Raw genomic sequence first — 22,876 nt, forward strand, 5'->3', positions numbered from 1 at the left:
GAGAAGAGAGAAAAGAATTTCTGCTGCACAATTGGAAATTATTGTATTGTGCAGGGAGGTTAGGCTGCCCTCAACCAGAGCCAGGGCTTTTTCGGCTGTGGCTCCGATCTGGTGTAACGCTCTGTCACAAGAGACTAGGGCCCTGCGGGACTTGACATCTTTCTGCAGGGCCTGCAAGACAGAGCTGTTCCACCAGGCCTTTGGCCAAGGCACAGTCTAACCCCCTCCTTTGGTAATCCTCACAGAACTCTAGCCCAATGGTTGCCATTAATTTGATTTGAACTGATTTTAGAATGAATTGATTTTAGAATGCTGTATTACTTTACTGTTGTTAGCCGCTCTGAGCCCGGCTTTGGCTGGGGAGAGCGGGATATAAATAAATTTTTATTTATTATTATTAGCAGGTTTATTCAGTTGAATACTGCCTGGGGTGGCACTGCCTTTTAATTGGACCATGTTCACATCATACATCCAAAGCATTGCAATGATGCAGTCATGTCTTTCCCCCAAAGAATTCTGGGAGCTGTACTTGGTTAAGCATGTAAGGAGGCCCCTATTCCCCTCCCAGAGCTATAGTTTCCAGAGCTTCCCGTGGAAAACAATTGATTGTTAAACTACTCTTAACAAACCACAGCTCCCAGAATTCTTTGGGGGAAGCCATGCCTGTTTAATGTGGTAAGGACCCTTGACCATTAGGTCCAGTCTTGGCCGACTCTGGGGTTGCGGCGCTCATCTCACTTTATCGGCCGAGGGAGCCGGCGTACAGCTTCCAGGTCATGTGGCCAGCATGACTAAGCCGCTTCTGGCGAACCAGAGCAACGCACGGAAACACCATTTACCTTCCCGCCAGAGTGGTACCTATTTATCTACTTGCACTTTGATGTGCTTTCAAACTGCTAGGTATCATTGTGCTTTAAATGTATGGCATGAAGAAGAAGCAGCTTTGATGGCACTTCAAGCAGCAGACGTATTCCTCATTGCCAGCAGAATAGACCAATGGAAACAACGGTAAATGGTGACCTAGGGGCGTTATGGGAAGACAACTGCCTTTACTGGGTCTTAATGATAAATCAAATAGCTATTTGAGAGACCCAGTGTTGCTTAGTAGCTGGAGAGGTGAACTTCAAAAGCCACCACTGGATTTCTTGTATGACCTGGTGTGAGTCAGACACGGTCAGCCTGGCTTTAGTCCTCCTCTCCAGCCTAAGCATGCACATCCTTTGTGATCATTGCTTCTTCCCTGGGTGAAGGCAGCTGTCTCCCCTTTGCCACTGCCAGAAATGTGCCTGGAAATGAAGCTCCGTCATCACATAGAATTCTTTCCAGGTACATTCTCCAGCCCATTTTAAAGATACATGGCAGCAGCTGGGCTTCCCAGCCTCTTGCAGGACTTTCTGTCCTTGAGAAACTTAACAGAGCATAAAGAAATGGAAGAAGTCTATGGACTAGCCTGTAATGGACCAATTTCATCAATGCATCCACCCCAAAGTCAAATGATGTTCATTTCCCCCACCCTCCACGAATATCCCAGAGCTTCCCACCATAGCCTTCACTGAGATGAGGCAGTGCCAACTAAGGTGCTCAGTAAAGGCTGGTTCATTAATGTAAAGGGGGCGTTGGCCCACCAACCTTAGCCTGCCTTCAGCCAGCCCTCGCTTGTCTGTCTTGCCCTGGGGCGACTCTGCCTTTCATTGGCACCACCTACTTTTGGTCTCCCTGTCTTCCACTCTACCAGTCCCCAATGCACGCAGGTGGCGCTGTGGGTTAAAGCCTCAGCGCCTAGGGCTTGCCGATCGAAAGGTCGGCGGTTCGAATCCCTGCGGCGGGGTGCGCTCCCGCTGCTCGGTCCCAGCGCCTGCCAACCTAGCAGTTCGAAAGCACCTCTGGGTGCAAGTAGATAAATAGGGACCGCTTACCAGCGGGAAGGTAAACGGCGTTTCCGTGTGCGGCTCTGGCTCGCCAGAGCAGCGATGTCACACTGGCCACGTGACCTGGAAGTGTCTCCGGACAGCGCTGGCCCCTGGCCTCTTAAGTGAGATGGGCGCACAACCCCAGAGTCTGTCAAGACTGGCCCGTATGGGCAGGGGTACCTTTACCTTTACCTTTACTTTTGGTCTCCCTGTCTTCCACTCTACCAGTCCCCAGTGCACACCAACCACCCCTGCAATAGTTGATCTCAGGTTGCCAGGGTGAACCCAAAGACTAACAAGTTAGCAATTCAGGCTGCACACTTACTGGGGGGCAACACTCCTTGAACTTGGGACTTCTAAGTACTTACCTAGAATCACTTTTCATAAGTGCTATATAAACTGTAATTAGCAAACACCCCCCCCCCCAATGATATGATACACACCTACATATTGTTCTACTTATTTTAAATCTCATCACAATGATGATAAATATGAGCCTTTGTTTTCTGAAAGCTGCACTGCTGCACTGTATGGAAGGATACCCTCTGCTAGGAATGATCAGTGCATAAGATCTGTGGTTCTCAGGGTCTTCAATGCAAATTACTCTTCCGCCACAGCTGGAGAAAAGGCTTTCAAGAATTTTATGTTACTTCCTGTGCCCTAACGACTCGTTCCCATCAGTACCCACAGAGACCTGCCTTCCTAACCACTGAATTAACGGTTTCTTACCACTTCCACCCGTCTCAACAATGCTTAATTTGGAAGGAGGTTTACAAATATTTAGTTTTTTGGCTGTTGAGACTACAGATAGAGATCTCTGGGGACCTGCACAAAACATATCTTTGAACATGTGCAGGCAGGAAGATGCAACAAGGGCGGGGGGGGGGGGAAGAATGTGTTTTTCTCCATAAAGATGCTTTAATTGAGGTAGTTATTTTTCTCTCTTACATCACTCCACTGCCTCTATCTTTTGAAAAGGAAAAGGGTAATATACACAAATGTTGGTGCATCTCAATGTAAAACTCTCTTAAGTCCACCCATTTAATAGGGGAACGTTGAGCCTCCCACCCCAACTGAAATTAAATGGATTTAACAACACCAATCCTATCAATGTTTAGTAAAGGTAAAGGGACCCCTGACCATTAGGTCCAGTCACGGATGACTCTGGGGCTGCGGCGTTCAACTTGCTTTAGTGGCTGAGGGAGCCAGCGTTTGTCCGCAGACAGTTTTTCTGGGTCATGTGGCCAGCACGACTAAGCCACTTCTGGCGAACCAGAGCAGCACACGGTACCTATTTATCTACTTGCACTTTGATGTGCTTTCGAACTGCTAGGCTGGCAGGAGCAGGGACCGAGCAACGGGAGCTCACTCCATCATGGGGATTCAAACCGCCGACCTTCTGATCGGCAAGCCTTAGGCTCTGTGGTTTAACCCTATCAATTGATTAATTCTATCAATGTTTACCCAGAAGCAAACCACACTATATTCATAGGAACACAGGAAGCTACCTTATACTGAGTCAGTCCATTGGTCCAGCTTGCTCAGTACTGTCTAAAATGACTGGCAGCAGCTCCCCAGAGTTTAAGACAGCAATCACTTCCAGTCCTACCTGGAGATGTCAGGGATTGAACCGAAGCTCTTCTGCACTCAAAGCTGATGCTGTGCTACTGAGCTATGGACCTTCAGTGTGACTTATTCCCAAGTATGAGTATATAGAATTCCAGTCTTACTTGGGAATGGATGGACAAACCAACGTGTGCCCTGTATCAGGCTCACTGGGACTCAGTCATAGGTCGGTTTATTCCTGGCTTTTGCAGCCTTTCCAAAAGAACACATGAAAAATCCACATGTAATTTGCATGCACTTTGAACAATACGGTCTTCCAGAAAATAGACATTTTTCAATGCAGGGTTTCTCCTGCACATTTTAACAGAATGCATGCGTTGTGTGTTCTTTTTGCTTGTGAAAGGTTCCAGGTTCAACCCCTGATATCTCCAGGCAAGGTGAGGAGAAGACACCGACCTGAAAACCTTCTTATAGGAAAAGCCTAAAGACTCTTTTGAGAGCCACTGCAGTGTAGAAATTAGAGTGTCGGATTGGGAAACCAGGGTTTAAATCTCTACACTCAACAATGAAGTTTGCTGGGTAACCTAGGGCCAGCCAGAGTTCCTAAAACTGACCTATCTCTCAGGGTTGCTGTGAAGATAAGATGGAGAGACATGTATGCTACCTGGAGCTACTTGCAGGAAAGGCGAGAGATAGAACTGTAATAGCAAATAAATTTTTAAAATCTGGAAAAGTGCATTATTTGACTAACAGTTGCATTCCAATTCACAAGCAAGTTCATGGAACGTCGAATCAGATTGGTCTGCTGTGAAAAGTGCATAGAACGCATCCCCCCTCCATCCCCCAGACAGAGATCAGCTGCACATCTGAATGTGAATATGAGTGCAGATGTCATTGCATTCTCAATATTTGTATTTGTACACTCCCACCCTGGTACAACTAGTGACTCCATCTAGACTGAGGTGATGGGAATCCAGTGAGACTTCCTTCCTGGACCTAGGAACAATCCAGCAACAGAAATCCATGTCTCCAAGCCAGTTATCTGCTGCAGCAGGACAGCATCAGGTTGTTCTGTGTGGGATAAGGCCTGCACTCCACGGTGATACAGAATTGCATACTTGCCTCATTCAGGTCCTTGTTGACTTTGTTCTTCTCAATCACTGCGAGTGAAGCAAGAGCAACTCAACCAGCTGCTGAATTTGCAGTATTCTGGATCGGATTGAAATGTGAATCTGTTTAGCACAGGGCTCTTTGGAATTACAGCCATGTGTTATTAAGAGCAGCAACTTATTGTAAGCCTAAGGAAAAATACATTACTCTAGGCTTGTAAAACAGCCACTGTCAAGAATGAAAGTCCCCTTCAGGCGACCAGGTAAGGATGATTTGGGAAACCTAAAAAGATCTGTCTGTCTTTTCTCTCCCTCCCTGTCTGTCTTTAAATCACTCTCTCGTGTCCTTAGTGTGCCACAAATTACCAACATTGCTATGGAAGGGCAGATGGCCTAGAACTAATTATGAATAAATAAAATAGGGCTGCACACTTGAGCTCTAATTTGTAAGCTTCATTACTTGCAAGTTTCCCTGCCTCTGCAATACAGGAGGTGATTAAGGTGATCAAAGAGATGCTCCAAGCTTCTTTGAATGTATGGATTCCCTAGTTGTTGAGAGAAAAATCACAACTTTCACTTTGGGGCTAGAAACAATACATTATTTACCCCATTTATATGCCACCCAGCAACCTTATCTGGGTGACTTAAGGCAGCAATAAAATATCAAAATACAATGATCAACCATCAATTTCGCAAGAGACTTAAGCAGGCCCACTGTGGTCTTGGCATAGCTACCCTCAAGACTGAATTACTGCACTGTGCTGTATGTAGGGCTTCCCTTGATGTTACCACAGAAGCTGCAGCTGTTGTTGACTGAGGTAACTTATAGAAAAAGTCTGTTGGTTCTGGAAATATTGCTACCCAACCCAATATTATAACCCACATACAAAGGGTCACCGTCAAGCATACACAACTAAGGTGCACTCCCAATATATGAAGCCGTGATGTAAGAAGCAAGTTCTCCGAAAAAAAAATTCTGAATGAATATGCTTAGGATTGCACTGCACAACCTTGCCACAGAAATTTCCCTTGGCATCTCTGACAGATAACACCAGTTTGAATGTTTTTGGATTAAGCTGTTGATGTCTGAGCACAAGCAAGTTATGGGCTTATAGTAAATCCATGTTCATTCATGTCTCCAAGACACGGGTTTGTTTTGTCTAGCTGTACAGGAGCTTGGATTAATAATACTCTGATGACACCTGAGACCCTTAGAGCAATATTAGAGGAGGGGGGAAATCAAGCTGTCAGGCTTGCGCCGATTTATTAGACGATTTCTCAATGCTGTTTGGTAATGTATTCTTTTCTTTCTGGCACTTTGTTCCTTACTAGCGAGGATAATATAAAGCAAGGGGATCGATAAGATGCTCTAAAATGTAAGCGATTTATATAATAACCCAAAGTAGAACTAATTAGAGAAGAATTTTCAGAAGCACACTCAGCTCTTTTTGGTTAAACGTATTATTAAAAAGCCCAGATAGCATCTGACTTTTATGGCTCATCTGAAGAGAGAATTTTCATAAGATAACATCATCTAGGAAAACTAGCAAAGAGAATCACCCATAATGTGTAAAACTATCCCAATGTCTTTTACGCTAAACAATCAATGATCAGCATTTCAGCCTTGTCTGCCCTCATAGAGAGAGTTCGGGCTTGGGGGACTTGCAAGCTCAATATCTTCAAATTCTCCATTATGTGCAAAATGTACAATAAAATGTTTTCAGGTGAATTTACAAACTGAATCATAGGAGTTCTCTTCTTTTAAAGAGATCACATTTTGGTTTTGATTCTTAAATGAATAAAGCACAGCACTTAAAACCCAGTTTCAAATATACAGTGGTACCTCAGGTTACATACGCTTCAGGTTACATACGCTTCAGGTTAAAGACTCCACTAAACCAGAAATAGTGCTTCAGGTTAAGAACTTTGCTTCAGGATGAGAACAGAAATCGGGCTCTGGTGGCGCGGCAGCAGCAGGAGGCCCCATTAGCTAAAGTGGTGCTTCAGGTTAAGAACAGTTTCAGGTTAAGTACGGACCTCCGGAATGAATTAAGTACTTAACCTGAGGTACCACTGTAGCTGAAACCTCTCTTTTGACCTGGGATGGCACTTTAAAAAAAATCTGAGCAGGTGCGTCTGATGGATTTCCAAGTTTGGCTTATGTAGGCCATTCATCACCACCCAAGCATCCTGATCCATGCATACCAGTGGGGTTCGGGGACCCCAACATTTAGAGAAGTACAAAGCAATGTTTGGAGGCAGAACCTAAGGAAGAGTCCTCTCCCTGCCCTCCACCAGCCTAAGAACATCTGAGTTTGCACAGTTGTCTTGAAATGCTGGCTGATCATTGAGGGGAGGAAAATCAGCTGGGAGGGGGGAAATGGAATGGCGTACCCCGGAAGACTGATTGGCTGGCGCCTTAAACTCCATGCTGCATCACTTTGTTGCAGCCCCTGCCTGCAGTGGCGTAGTGAGGGTTGTCAGCACCCGGGGCAAGGCAAGTAATTTGCGCCCCCTAACCCTGGATTTGCGCCCCCTAACCCTATCCCTAACTCCCAGATGTTGCGCCCGGTGCGGCTGGCCCCCCTGCACCCCCCCACGCTACGCCACTGCCTGCCTGTACTCTTTAGAAGTCATTTCGACATTAAAGGCTCTCCTTAGCAGCCTTTTCTCTGGCTGGCTGCCAACCAGCTGTGGATAAGCCACCCTCTTCTATTGACATTGGAGGGTTCCTTGATCATGCTCAATAAAGACGCTTTGATGTTATCACTCTTTGACAATATCTTGTTACAAGGTCCTGGGAGTGCGGAAGGAAACAAAGTAACAAAACAGGTGTGTGTGTGGGTGGGTGTGTGGGTGTGTGGGTGTGTGTGTGTGTGTATGTAAAAAGCTGCAAATCCTGGACCACAAATGGGAGGTGCTATAGGAACAGGTTTCTCTGTTCTATGGATCCAGTTATTCCATGTGTGCTATACAAACAACTGTGCTCTTAAAGCACAGTCTCTTTGTGAGCCCAAAATGAACCTGCAACATCTCTGCATAAACTGCTGGCCTCCCCACCAACCTCCTCTGGATCTGGACCATTCTGTTGGGCGCACCAGATGGTTGGAACCTCCAGCAAAATGTCCCATCCTCATAGGATGTTACCCAGCTGTTGCAGGTCTACTTAAATTACTGCTCTGGACTTGCCTCTTTTCAACGAAGATTCACACCTAGCTCAAGGCCACATGCCAAGAGAAAGTTCACAAGTGCAAGTTTTTTCTTTCACAATTTGCCAGCCTGCAAGAGAGAGAGAGAGAGAGAGAGAGAGAGAGAGAGAGAGAGAGAGAGATATCCTGGGGACAGGGGACTTCAGTTATTTGCCCCCCACATCTGCAAATTGCACTGGAAATTCCCCTCCTCTCCACCAATTCAAATCCTAAGTGCAGGGGATCCAGTCAAATTCTCAGGGAGGCAGTGTTAAAGCCCACCTGCCCCTCACACCAGAGTCCTAATTGTCCACCTGCACTGTCAATGTGCGAAAGAAAATGGGATCGTCCTCAGAAAAAGAAGTCCACGGGGTCACAAAGAGTCGGACATGACTAAACGACTAAACAACAACATGTAGAAGAAGAAGAGTTTGGATTTGATATCCCGCTTTATCACTACCCGAAGGAGTCTCAAAGCGGCTAACCATCTCCTTTCCCTTCCTCCCCCACAACAAACACTCTGTGTGGTGAGTGGGGCTGAGAGACTTAAGAGAAGTGTGACTGGCTGAGAGACTTCAGAGAAGTGTGACTGGCCCAAGGTCACCCAGCAGCTGCATGTGGAGGAGCGGAGACGCGAACCCGGTTCCCCAGATTACGAGTCTACCGCTCTTAACCACTACACCACACTGGTCCTCAGAAGGCGGTCCTTCTTGCGACTGGGCCCCTAGACACACCCCTGACTAAGTAGGTTTTGTTTCTAGGTCTAAGTTTCATTTCTCTAAATAGGCATCACAGGTCCCAGCCAATCAGGAAAGGGGGGGTGTTTAAGGATTTATATAAGCATCAGCGCAAGAGTGCCCTAGGCACTTGATTGGCCCTGCTGAACACCTGCCCTCCCGCCCTTAGTGTAGGTTCTCGGCCTTGCTTTGGACTTTGTGTGAGTCGCCTGTCTTGGGACGGGGGCCTGGTAGGAATTTTTATCCATTTTGCAAATTGGCACTGGCCACTTGGTTTTTTTGCCTATCCCCTTAGCAGTTGTCACAACTTTCCAGGTTTGGCGGTTAGGCATTGGCTTAATTTTGTGTGTGGATGGGAGTTGTGGCCATCACCTGCCCCTCAATGATCAAAAGGTATTCCATTAAAGGAATCTGGGGGTCTTGGATCTTGTCTGAAGTCTGTTTGATGGGCTAGGGCCATGCTGGGATCATAGGAACCTCGCGGTAAGCTTCTGTTGGGTAAAACCCTGATGTTGCTGCCCTGATGGGTTTAACTACATAGACTCTGTCAATTGGGGCAGTAATAATAATAATAATAATAATAATAATTTATTATTTGTACCCCGCCCATCTGGCTGGGTTTCCCCAGCCACTCTGGGTGGCTTCCATGGAAACCAAAAACACACTAAAATATCACAGATTAAAAACTTCCCTGAACAGGGCTGCCTTAAGATGTCTTCTGAATGTCAGGTAGTTATTTATAGCTTTGACATCTGATGGAGGGCGTTCCACAGGGCAGGCGCTACTACCGAGAAGGCCCTCTGCATGGTTCTCTGTAGCTTTGCTTCTCGCAATGAGGGAACCGCCAGAAGGCCCTCGGCGCTGAATCTCAGCGTCCAGGCAGAACGATGGGGGTGGAGACGCTCCTTCAGGTATACTGGGCCGAGGCCGTTTAGGGCTTTAAAGGTCAACACCAGTAGTCCATTATAGTCTTCACCCAATGCCTATGCCAATACCTCTCACATTTAATTTGCAATCAATAAAGTTGTGGCCTTAATGTTACCCATCAACCTTAATTCTGTGTCCGTGTGTAGTTTATTTCAGGGGGGGCGCGCTGGCTTGGGGTCTCAAGACGCAAAAGTGTTTCACTCTGTGGCTCATACAGTAAAGGGTGGGGGGAGCTCAGTACAACAGCAAATTGGCAGTTTTCTTTCTTTCTGTCACTGTCTCTTGTTCTCTCTCACCTTCTTTTCTCTCCAAAGATTACAGTGGTGCTGTTTTGACTTAATGCGGGGGGGGGGGGGGAGAGAGAGAGAGAGAGAGAGAGGGAGAGAGAGAGAGAGAGAGAGAGAGAGAGAGAGAGAGAGAGAGAGAGAATGACAAGGTATCATTTCAGGGAGAGTGAGAGGAAACTGGCCTTAGTTTATGAACTAAAACACAGGAGGCGAAATGGACAGAAACTATAGGTGAAAGAGATCCACTGGATAATGCCAGAACATGCGTGCTGAGCTGCAGATGGGCATACTGAGGGAGGGAGGCTGATCCTCATTGGCTGATCCTCATCTTGCTTGGAAAGAGGTGCTTCAACTGACTCAACAGCCCTCGTTCCTATGGGAGATTGAAGAGGCATGAGTGGACTACTTCATCCTTCTGTAGTCCAAGATTAATTGGACCAGGGAGTTCTCTCAGATGTGGGAGGGAAAGGAGAAGCTAGCTGCCTGCAGCTGGCTGATGGATGAGACCTGGTTTCTCTTTCTCTTGGTGTGATGTTCCTCCTGGGAGACAGAAGGTACCATGCCCAAATGGTCCTGTATGGCCCAGCCAGCAGCAGAAACCAGCATGTGCTCTGCTTTTGCTCTGCAGTCCCAGGACCACTACAACATGCCAACTGTTGGACTAGTACTCCTATCATAGCAACGAATATATGTAAACATTTTGCCAGAACTCCATCATATTTTGGTGATGACGATCCCTGCAAGTTTAAAGTTTACTTTTTCTAGACACCACCTAGTATTTTTTCTAGGAAGCCTCTTGTTATTTATGAGGAAACTGTCGCCTTCCTGGCCAATCAGGCACTGTTTCGTAAATCGCAGAAGAGTCAACCAGCCCGTGCGTCTTCAAAATTGAGATTCTGACATCATGATAATCTGATCATGGTAATGCCAACACACTGAATCAACCTTCTTGCTGAAATACACATTTACTACATCGCTCACAACTGTCAGCTTCCATTAACATGGGCTCTTTATAGAGAGATTTGCATCTGAATCATTTATTTATCCCATCAGTTGTGGGGAATGCTACCAGGTGTAATAAAACAAAAAGTAGAAAACCAAGATCTTTCCTTAAACTTAAAAAAAGGGGGGGGAGGTTAGGGGTCCTTGTAGTAACATGTAGCAAAGAGTGGCTATGCAGGAATGACTGTTTATAGTAACTCTGTTGATAGAGTCTCACTGAGGTACCTGTAAATAATAATCAGCATCATATTTCCTTCAGTAGTTAAATCTTGCTAACATTAATGATAGATGAATGAAAAATATAATTTTCATTAAATATGCCTTGATGTTCACTTAGGCTTTGGGGATAATAAAAGAACATATATATGGTTAAGATGTTGCTGCCACCAATGCCCACATTTCTTGTATTTCTGTTTTCAAAGCTAAGGAAACATCCCATATTACCCCTAACTTCTTCTTTTCCTTCTTTCCCTCTCCCTCTTCCTGATTTTTGAATTTCCAGACATGCTTTCCATTGAACATTCATGATGTTTTTGGCTCATGGTGGTCAAATGTGATTTTTCTTTCAATTTCTTGTCCAGTGAGTACATCTCCTGTAACTTTCTGTTGACCACCCCCCCCCCCAAAAAAAATATATACCTTGAATACTTTTGTCCCACTTTTGTTGTGCTACAGCCCTGCCAGACAGCAGCAACGTGGCAGCATTGGGGAAGCATTGCAAAACAACTAACCAAGCGGAATAAACCCACCAGTAATTCACCATTATTGTGCTAAAAGCATGTTCTAAAATATACCCACAATAAAACACTAGTCATGAGGGATCCTAGACATATCTGGTCACATACACGTATGAATTTCTTATAGCTAATAATAATAATAATTTATTTACACCCCGCCCATCTGGCTGGGTTTTCCCAGCCACTCTGGGTGGCTTCCAACAGAATATTAAAATACAATAGTCTATTAAACATTAAAAGCTTCCCTAAACAGGGCTGCCTTCAGGTGTCTTCTAAAAGTCTGGTAGTTGTTTCTCTGCCACTGTTGAGGATCTGCCACTGTTGGAAGCACCTTGTGAGATCTAGACCAGAGTTGAGGGACTTGTGGCCCTACACATGTTGTCAGATTCCAACTCCCATCAGCTCCAGCCAAGATGGTCAATGGGTGAGAGGCATGATTGGAGGTTGAATTTGACAATGTCAGCCCCTCCAAGAGTTCCCATTTTCCAGCGACAGTCCTGGATTTACAGAAGCTGTCCCAGTTTCTGATTTGATCCCGGAATGTCCTGCTTTTCCTTAGGATGTCAACAGAGAAATATTGGAGGGTGTGGTAAGTAAAGGGTAAAGGGACCCCTGACCATTAGGTCCAGTCGTGACCGACTCTGGGGTTACGGCGCTCATCTTGCTTTACTGGCCGAGGGAGCCAGCGTACAGCTTCCGGGTCATGTAGCCAGCATGACTAAGCCACTTCTGGAGAACCAGAGCAACGCATGGAAATGCCGTTTACCTTCCTGCTGGAGCGGTACCTATTTATCTACTTGCACTTTGATGTGCTTTCGAACTGCTAGGTTGGCAGGAGCAGGGACTGAGCAACAGGAGCTCACCCCATCGCAGGGATTTGAACCGCCGACCTTCTGATCGGCAAGTCCTAGGCTCTGTGGTTTAACCCACAGTGCCACCCGCGTCCCGGAGGGTGTGGTAGGGCATCCCTATTTCCACTGGAGACATGTTGGAGGGTACAGAGTTATGCGACCCCTGAGCCAAGGAAATACCTGAAAGGTCAGAGGTTCCCCAGCCCAGCTCTAAGCCATACTTCAGTGGTAGAGCACATGTTCTGCTTGCCAAATCCCCACATTTAATCCTAATTTGGGCTGGGAAAGACTCACGTCTGAAAACCATGGAGAGACGCTTCCAGGCAAATCATATGGAGTCAAACGGGTCAACAACCTGATGGTGGCTTTCTAGTTTCTAATCACAGTTAGGCACCAGACAGTACCAGGAGGAATGATAATTCAGTCTGAAAACTGTTTCAGGAAACAACTGGAATGAAACAGTGACGATCCTTCATGCAAACCTGGCCGCAAGTCAGAAAAGGCTTCAAAGGTTAAAACCAGGACTTTGAATTGAGCGCAGAAATGGAGGGGCAGCCATTGCAGATGGTCAAGTACCGGTATGACATGATCAGAGCAACCGGTCCCAGTTTGTAATCTTTGGACCATCTGAAGGTTCCGGATCATTTTCAACAACAGCTCTGCATATGATGTATTGCAGTAAATCTAAACTTGAGATAATAAGAACATGGATAACCGTAGCAAGGCTATCTTGGACGATTTTCTCTCACAGCCCACTCCTGTGCCTGGCAGAGTTCGGAATTACTGAGTTAACTGCTGTGAAGGCTACACTTGCATCTCTGTGTTCCCCAGGATTCAGGAGCAGAACAAACAGAAGATACAGATCAAGATAAACTCCTGCCCTCAATAATCTCCACGTTCAATTTATGAGGGGGCGAAAAGGTCTAAATTCCTCCACTGGTTTCAGCCAAAACACAGATGTCACAAACAGGACCAAACCCTGAGTGCAATAATTACAGTACTATCAGGGCTGCTGTGTAATAAATGTCTTAACTGAAAAACTGCCATCTCTGCAAAGCTTTTTGAATATATTGTTTGCAAGGTAATACTGTTGCCTGCAATGGTTTTTCTTTTTTAATGAGGTGTCAAGCATGTGTTCAGTTGAAACCACTCCTTTAAAAGGCACAAGCCTGAGCTTCACAAATGAAAGGACACCCCTTCATGTCACATCATAAAAAGCGAAGGCCGAATTAGTGTGGGTTCTCTTTCTGTGGCCTACCATATATTTTTCTCAAATGTTAAGCTACAAAGAAACCAGTCAGTCAATTGACGGTTTGTGTTTCTGCTTTTAGACACATTGCTCTATATTTTGCACTGAACACAGGGCCACACTAGATATTTTTAAACTCTAATGACTCTTAAAGTTTTCATGTAACCCTCCTCCTGAATCCTCAGACTGTCTGGTGACTTGTCTAAACTTCTCCTACTTTCTGTGTTAAGTGTTGCTGTCCTGAGTTAATATCTGAACAATGTTCTAATGCTGCCACAACATACATTGGGTTGGAAGCAGTCAAGTAATTTCACTGTAAGTACATTGTGTTCAATGCTCAATAGAAAATATTTGGCAACCTTCCCACCCCCCACGACAACTAGTTTGCATGAGACATACCGTAATTTTCACTCTATAAGACACACCGGACCATAAGACACACCTAGTTTTTGGAGGAGGAAAACAAGAAAAATAATATCCTGAATCTCAGAAGCCAGAACAACAAGAGGGATCGCTGCACAACGAAAGCTTCTGGGATAGCTGTTCTGGCTTCTGGGATAGCTGCGCAGCCTGCATTCACTCCGTAAGACGCACACACATTTCCCCTTACTTTTTAGGAGGGAAAAAGTGAGTCTTATAGAGCAAAAAAATACGGTATTTATTTATGACATTTATATTCCACCTCCCCACCCCACCCCCAGAACTCAAGGTGGTGTATGTGGTACCTCCCACCCCTCATTTAATCCCCACAAAAACCCAGTGAGCTAGGTCAGGCTGAGAGGCAGTGACTGGCCCAAGGTTACCCAGTGAGCTTCATGGCTGAGTGGGGATTTGAACCTACGTCCTAGTCCGATACTCTAACCACTACACCACACTGGCACTCACTAGTAGGCAGGAAGCTATAGGACTGATGCACTGCCACAGGTTTAAGGCCTACCATGGCTTTCCCAAGCAGGGATGGGGCTGTGTGGCCCTCCAGATATTCTTGCACTCTAACCCCATCAGTCCCAGTCAGCATGGCCAATGGTCAGGGCAGCAGCTGGTGGTGGAGTGGAACAGGTAGAGTAGTGTTGCTCACCAGACTTCCCCATGCTCTTACCAAGAGGGAGAGGGCTGCATCAGCCGAGCCTCATGGGAGTTGTCTGTATTATCAGCAGATACAAAACACATTTTAAACACTTCATATTATGAATCTACAAAGTGTGGGTACAACAACATTTGCAAGCTTCCCAATGTTTGCCAATATAATTCAGTTTAACACTTGAGGTTTAGCCAATGGGTTATGGTCAATGAAAACAATGGAATGCAATAATTTGCTTGTTTCAGAACAGTATATTACATGTGAACAACTTTAACACACACACACACACACACACACAGACACACACACTAAAGGTAAAGGGAACCCTGACCGTTAGGTCCAGTCATGGACGACTCTGGGGTTGCAGCGCTCATCTCGCTCTATTGGCCAAGGGAGCGGCATACAGCTTCCAGGTCATGTGGCCAGCATGACTAAGCCGCTTCTGGCTAACCAGAGCAGCACACACAAACACCGTTTACCTTCCTGCCAGAGCAGTACCTATTTATCTACTTGTACTTTGATGTGTTTTTGAACTGCTAGGTTGGCAGGAGCAGGGACCGAGCAACGGGAGCTCACCCCGTTGCAGGGATTCAAACCGCCGACCTTCTGATTGGCAAGCCCTAGTCTCTGTGGTTATCCGTGTGTGTGTGTGTGTGTGTGTGTGTGTATACACACACACACAAAACAACTTCACCCATCTTTTATTAAATACTGTTCAATTGCCAAGTAGTTTTCCCACCACCACAAAAGAAACCCAACTTGGGAACTGTTTGAAAGATTTAAAAATGCCCACACAGATCATAGAACAGAAGAGTTTGGGTGGTTAAAATGCCCACACAGATCATAGAACAGAAGAGTTTGGGTGGTTATTAGAAACTTATTATCATACACACTGAGAGTGAACTCTACTTTTGGGCGCCAGTCCTTATGCAACCAGAACATCACCACCCATCCACCCACCAGAGGGAGATTTCATCAGCATGCTCTCTGTCTCTCTCGGTGTGTGATCAAGTTTGCAGCAGTACAAGAAACTGTGGCCTTTTTTTGTACTTCCTAAGCGGTTCGAATCCCTGCGGCGGGGTGCGCTCCCGCTGCTCGGTCCCAGCGCCTGCCAACCTAGCAGTTCGAAAGCACCTCCGGGTGCAAGTAGATAAATAGGGACCGCTTACCAGCGGGAAGGTAAACGGCGTTTCCGTGTGCGGCTCTGGCTCGCCAGAGCAGCGATGTCACGCTGGCCACGTGACCCGGAAGTGTCTCCGGACAGCGCTGGCCCCTGGCCTCTTAAGTGAGATGGGCGCACAACCCCAGAGTCTGTCAAGACTGGCCCGTATGGGCAGGGGTACCTTTACCTTTACCTTTTATGTGTGTATGAGAGAAAACATGTAACCCAGTACAGTGGTACCTCAGGTTAAGAACTTAATTCGTTCCGGAGGTCTGTTCTTAACCTGAAACTGTTCTTAACCTGAAGCACCACTTTAGCTAATGGGGCCTCCTGCTGCTGCCGTGCCACTGCTGTGCAATTTCTGTTCTCATCCTGAAGGTAATATTTCTGGATTATATTTCTGGATTAGCGGAGTCTGTAACCTGAAGCGTATGTAACCCGAGGTACCACTGTATGGAGATAGCCCTTCAAGCCTCTTCACCTGGCCTTCAAACACTTTCCCAGTGCACACCCTGGGTGTTTTTGCTTGGCTGGAATGTGTCTGAACTCTGGCCATGCCTTTTGCCTTTCTGGATACAGGATAAAGAAGAGTGAGTATGTGCAGAAACCAGTCTGGTGTACAAAAGTAAAATTAACACTTATTGCTACACCCATTTCAGTGCTGATTTCCTGCCCACCGTCAACATTTAATCCTCAGAAGAGAATTTGGTTCCCCACAAAGGAATACACCCTCCAGGCTGAAAAAGGTTGCCCACCCCTGCCTTACAATCTCGTAGGTCAGTACTTTTATTCACTGGGTCTGTGTGTGTGTGTGTGTGTGTGTGTGCGCGCGCGTGCGTGTGCGTGTGCAGGAATGGGACAAGCATGAGGCAGCAGAAGCAGGCCGTTTAGGTATTTTTCTTTCAAGCAGTGTTGAATATGGAAATTTTTAATACAGTGGTACCTCTAGATACAAACGGGATCCGTTCCGGAGCCCCGTTCGCATCTAGAAGCAAACGTAACTAGCGACGGCATGTCTGCACACGCGCGTGTCGCTTTTTGCCACTTCTGTGCATGCGCGTGATGTCATTTTGAGCATCTGCGCATGCGCAAGTGGCAAAACCCGGAAGTTACGCACTCCATTACTTCCGGGTTGCTGCGGAGCGCAATTTGAACGCCCTCATCTCGAAGGATATTCAACCCGAGGTATGACTGTATTTTTGATTACAATGTTTCACTAGATTTTTTTTTACTTTGTTATTAACCTATCCAATTTATTTATTTATTAATACAGAAAAGTGCAATCCTCAGTGCCACATTTTGTGTCTTCCCCACCTCCCTGCCCACCGTATGCCTCATACATTTTGGAATGTAATCCCTGGGTGCCATGGCACAGAAATGCAACCTAGATACTCTAAAAAATAACAACGATGCAAAAATAAATATATAAATAGCTGTGGATACTTATCAGATGCAATCACCTCAGAGGTTCTCACGTGCCACATTATATACAGACACTGCATACCATCTGCTGATGTTTATTTTCCCCCCTTCCCAGCCAGTAAAAGCCTTTGTTGAAGTCAAAATTCAAGTGACAGAATCAGAACAAAAGGAAAAAAGGGCAGCAGATCCACATCTGAATAAATTCCAAATATGACTTCTAAAGGCAGACAATATAAAAGCTATAATCTTACTTTAACCCCCACACTTTTTAAACACTGTAATTACTCGACATCTGCTGGTAACTCTGCTTTGCTATTGGATAACCTTAATTACCCTGTAATATTTCCTGACACTCCCCAAAATATGCCCCACGGATAATAATTCATTCACAGTTCGGCCCCATTATTAGCTACTAATTCAAACAATTGAGACAAAGACAACGAACAGATGACCTTGAGCGATTACCCACTTGGTAAGTGGGATTTATTTTGTGCCTTTCTAAAGACACTACTGCTTTTTTCTAGCCACACAAAGGCGGCTCTGAAATTAGTTAAAAAGGCAGGCAGGCAAAAGAGATATTTGACAAATGCAAGAGGATTGTTCTCTCTTCAATACTCATCTTGAATTACACTACTGAAGATGCTTTTTTCAGATACTTTCAGTTTCTATGGTTAGAAAGCAAATGATCTCCTCCACCCCACCAAATTAATCCAGGGGAACAGACCAAGGTCAAGTGTCTGGTGCTGCGGCCTAATTTATCTTTGGGTATGGTGGGGACCTAGAAGATGGCTTCCATGGAAATCTCCCTTAGCTCTTGTATGTTTAGAGCATCTTGCCTGGTTAAGGTTTTTAAAAGAGGCGGAGCTACCTACAGCAGCTCATCACTACTATTTGATAATGGTCAAAGGAGAATCACCAATCAGCTGGTTGGCAACATACTGTATTTTTCGCTCTATAGGAGGCACTTTTCCCCCTCCAAAAATTAAAGGGAAATGTGTGTGCGTCCTATGGAGTGAATGCAGGCTCCTTGGCTTCAGCGATAGCAACGCAAAGCCTCCAAAGCGCAGAGGGAGCGCTCCCACCACGCTCTGGAGGCTTCACGTTGCTTTCGCTGAAGCCTGGAGAGTCTTCCTCTCCCGGCTTCAGCAAAAGGAACCCGAAGCCTCCGGAGTGCAGCTGGACCTCCTGCTGTGTTCCGGAGGCTTCAGGCAGCTATCCCTGAAGCCTTTGGAGCACAGCATGAGCACAGCCTCCTGGAGGAGAAATGGAAGGAGGGAGGAGAAATGGAAGAAATGGAGAAATGGAAGGCGGGAGGAGAAATGGAAGGGGCTCCGTTTATCCTGTCGCTTTGCTGTAGGGGCGCTGAGCAGAGGGGGGGGGAGATATATTTTTTTTCTTGTTCTCCCCCTCTAAAACAAGGTGCGTCCTATGGTTGGGTGCGTCCTATAGAGCGAAATAAACGGTATGATTTGATATCTGTATGCCTCTTTTCCAATAACAAAGCTGGGCTCAAAGTAGCTCATGTCAAAAACAAAGCATTAGAAAATAACATTATTCTTACTATTACTATTAAAGATCTCCAGCAAGAACACAATATGACCATCTTTTGAAAATACACACTAAGATATCAGAAAAACAAAATAAACAGCAAACAATAAACGCAGGTCAACGCAAACACAAAATGGAAGCATTCGCATATAACACTAAGCCAAACCATAGTTTAATGTGAATGTGAAGGCTCCTTGGGGAGAAATCACAACTGCTGTACTTACCCACAATCCTTGTAGCTCTGTACAGTGTGGCAGCTTAGGTTTGGCTTCACACGTTGTCTGAACCCGAGACTGTGGGTAAGCTCTCTCTTTCATAGCCATGATCTGTAATCAAGAGCAAAATAGAATTGTGATTCTGCTATGAATTACATCGTACTTGGATTTTTTCATAGTCAATAAAGTATTAGAATTAGGTTTCATGCACCTCAACATCAGCAAGCTACCTCATGTTTCTATAAGTTAGGCACACACACTAGTGTATTATAATATGGAGTCACGCTATTTAATACAAAATGGAAAAAAATCTGAAGCCAGAAATTTACATGCTAAAGTATTCCTGGTAAGACATGACAAAGGCAAAAATTACTATTTTCCAGACATGTTTGCATTACTGTAGAATATTCAGCATCTTTGACCAAATCTTAGGAGGTCATAAGAAATGCTTCTGAAATGGAAGCACAAATCTGTTTATTAATCAGAAGCAAAGCAGGCCAGATAATATGAAAAAGACAAAATGTTACCCTTTTACTGATTTGTGGCCAAGACCCAACCACACCCATGAACTTGCCTGGCCTCTCACAGTTCCTTTCAGTCTCTATTGCTCAGCAAGTTAAGGACTGTAATCAGAATTAAAAAGGAAGGAGCAAACTTATAGAAGAATCCATCACAGCAGCCCATCTGCCTTTTCCTTATTTATAGGCCCAAGAGGCAATCACCATACTCTTGTTCAATCCGAGAACAAAAACCATTCTACATGAGATGCCTTTGTACCTGTTCAGTCCAAAAGCTCTGTGCTCAGCACATATAAGATGCTTAGAGTGCCTAGGGGGAAGAGTTCAGGTACAATGAATAATTCACCCAGAATTCAGAATAGGTACCTGACCTGTAGTCTTAGCCTTGGTAGAAAATGTTACAGAAATGAATGGGAATAAGACTGGGATGTTAGATGTTGGAACATCAGCTTGAGTTATTGTTCCAGCTTTTCCCTCATGTTCTTCCGAACTTAATATATCTACCTGTAGTTATCACCTCTAGCTTTGTCAACCAGCTGGGGTTGATGGGAGTTGACGACAAGCAACATCTGGAGGCAACCAGCTTTGTGAAGGCTGCTGTAATGGAATGATTCTACATACAAGATATGTGTTTACACAATCTTTGGAAGTCCATTATCTGAAACTGAGTCTTCCTCATAAAACACAGACATATATACAGTAGAAGAGAAGTGCCATACAAACAGCACTGTCAGTTATATTTACATGTGATGTTATCTTTATGTTGCCAAATGCATACCCTTCAACATTTCTCTGATGAAAATAGGGACAAAATAGGCTGTGGTTCACCAGAAGCGGCTTAGTCATCCTGGCCACATGACCTGGAAGCTGTCTGTGGACAAACGTTGGCTCCCTCGGCCAGTAAAGCGAGATGAGCGCCACAACCCCAGAGTCGTCTGCGACTGGACTTAACTGTCAGGGATCCTTTACCTTTACCTTGATTCCATAATGATGATGTTGGTGGTGGTGTTATTATTATTTATACCGCCCACTCTGGGCAGCTTCCAGCATATATAAACACATAGTAAAACATCAAACATTTAAAAACTTCCCTACAAAGGGCTGCTTTCTGATGTCTTCTAAAGGTTGTATAGTTACTTATCTCCTTGGTTTGGGGGGTTGCATAATGCAGCAGTTAAGGTAGCCAGAAACGGTGATATGTTGTGTCAGAGACAAAAGTGTTGTAGATTAACTAATCTAGGATAGAGACCACTTAATCTGGATGAAGACCACTCTGCTTCATTTCTTTACCATGATTACCTCAGATTAGAATTCCTAGTCCTATGCAAGCTTACTTTGATGTAAGACACACTGGATTTGATGGGGTTACTCTCAAATAAGCATGCAGAGGTGTTTTTAGTTCAGCAGGCTATGAGCTTCTGAATAGCATATGAAAGCAATTCCTTCCTGAAGTCTATCAATTTGTTCTCAGACAGCTGGGAGAAAAACTTCTTGTTCCCCAAGCCACACAATCAGGAAAACAAAACTATAAAAACATGACATTATTTTTTGTCAACTAAAATACTGTCTCTGCCAAATGTTCTGAAATTACTTAGAGAGCCATGAGGAGGAGGAAATAAGCAGAAAGAAAGTGAGAAAGAAGAATGAGGCAACTTCTGGGGTGTCAATGGCTGCATAGAATGGGATTGGGGTTTCAAGAAATCCATTTGTGGATTAACCAGGGTGGATTAGCAAGTACTGTAATATCTAAAGTGTGTGCCAGGACACACTAGTGTGACCACAAAATAACTGTTAGCCATCAGTTAAGGTCTAGTGGTATGCATATTCACAAAAGAGGCTGTCCAACCCTCTCCTGCATGATTCATGGCTTTGCCCAGTTTCAAATCAGCTTCTCCTCTGAATGCTTTGTTGTGCGATGCAATGTTGTGTCATGTATCATCATCAGACAATGACTCTTGAGAAGATCAGTAACATAGAGAGAGACCAAGTCTTTGAGTCTGTTGCATCTTTGTATGAGTCACTGTCCTGGGCCTATCCCCTTCCAGTCCAGAGATAACATACATATCAGTGAAAGGGATCCATACAGAAAATACATCTGAATGAAATCCCCACCTGTTTCATGGCCTCACGCATCACAAAATGTGGAAAGTCTTAAGGAGAGTTTCGGCAGAGTGGAATAATCTTAGCAGAGCTCTTCAGACCATCATTCAACTGGAGACCATTTTAGACTTCTAAGAATGCCCCCTTATAAATGACATTTTAGGGGAGAAATGGTTCCCCGGCTGAGGGGCCACCATTATTATGATGAACACCACTTCTGACTCTCACAGAAGAGTAATTCAGAAGAGGACACTCTGGGGAAATGAAAAGGGCAGTTTGACTCTGGCAGAGCTTTGAAGACAGCCCTGCAAAGTACAAAACGCAAGCTGAATTTTCAGTCGTTAAAAAGTTCAGTCCAGTTCTAAGAAAAAGACAGGGGTGGGCTTGACTGAGAATAAACAATTCTTATTCTATATGCTCAGTGGTTCCCAGCCCAGAGGATCCCCAAAGCAGCAACTCTACGGCAGGGACAGCAACCAATGGCAGGCAGAGAGGCAGCACCAGCGACTTCAGAGTAAATTCCCAGAGGGCACTCTGTGCCTTGCACTGCCCTCCCCTGGTCCAGAAACTCCGAGCCTACCAAGTAATAAATGCCAGCCAGATAATCCAGTCTTGTTCACCCTATCTCTCATAGCTATATATCTATTTTATTTATTAAATTTGCACACTGCCCTATACCCACAGGTCTCTGGGCGGTCACAACATAAAAGCACAATATAAAAACATAAAATACATAATAAAAATAAAAAACAAGGACAACAACACAATAATCCCCCCAACACATTTTAAAAGGGGATTAGATGTCAATTAGCCAAAGGTCTGGTTAAAGAGGAAAGGTTTTGCCTGGCGCCTATCTCTATCTCTATCATCTCTCTCTATATATTTATGACACACACACACACACACACTTCTCTGAACAATGACTATAAGATCTATAGGGCTAACACTACAAACTTACCCCAATTTACCTAGGGGCAAGTCCTGTTGAATTCAATAGGACTTGTAAGCAGACATGATTCGGATCACCCAGTTAGTTGCTTTCCCCTTAACACCTTTTAACACGTCTCACACATACCTCCCTTCTTTCCCCAGTATCAGCTTATGAGCAAAGTGGGGCCCTTTCTACTCTCCCTTAAGGAGTTTGAGCCCACTTCATTTGGGGCACAATCCCAGGACATGTGGCAGGCAGACGACTAGGTGTACTATGTATAACGACACTGTAGTTACCACAGCAACAGTCCCAAACCACAGCACAAAGCACTCAAAT

The 22,876-nt window shown here is 45.0% G+C and overlaps 1 long non-coding RNA gene across 1 annotated transcript in view; it reads right to left on the reverse strand.

Moving 5' to 3' along the window:
- LOC307219031 overlaps positions 1-22,627 on the reverse strand; it is a 59,613-nt gene extending 36,986 nt beyond the window's left edge. Inside the window, exons 1-2 of the long non-coding RNA XR_013840276.1 lie at positions 22,578-22,627; positions 19,001-19,102 (exon numbers count right to left, since the gene is read on the reverse strand). This is a non-coding gene — a long non-coding RNA (uncharacterized lncRNA). The remainder of the gene's footprint in view (positions 1-19,000; positions 19,103-22,577) is intronic.
- Positions 22,628-22,876: the final 249 nt, after the last annotated feature.

This window comes from Podarcis cretensis (assembly GCF_951804945.1).
Source record: "Podarcis cretensis genome assembly, chromosome: 6".
Lineage (NCBI taxonomy): Eukaryota > Metazoa > Chordata > Lepidosauria > Squamata > Lacertidae > Podarcis > Podarcis cretensis.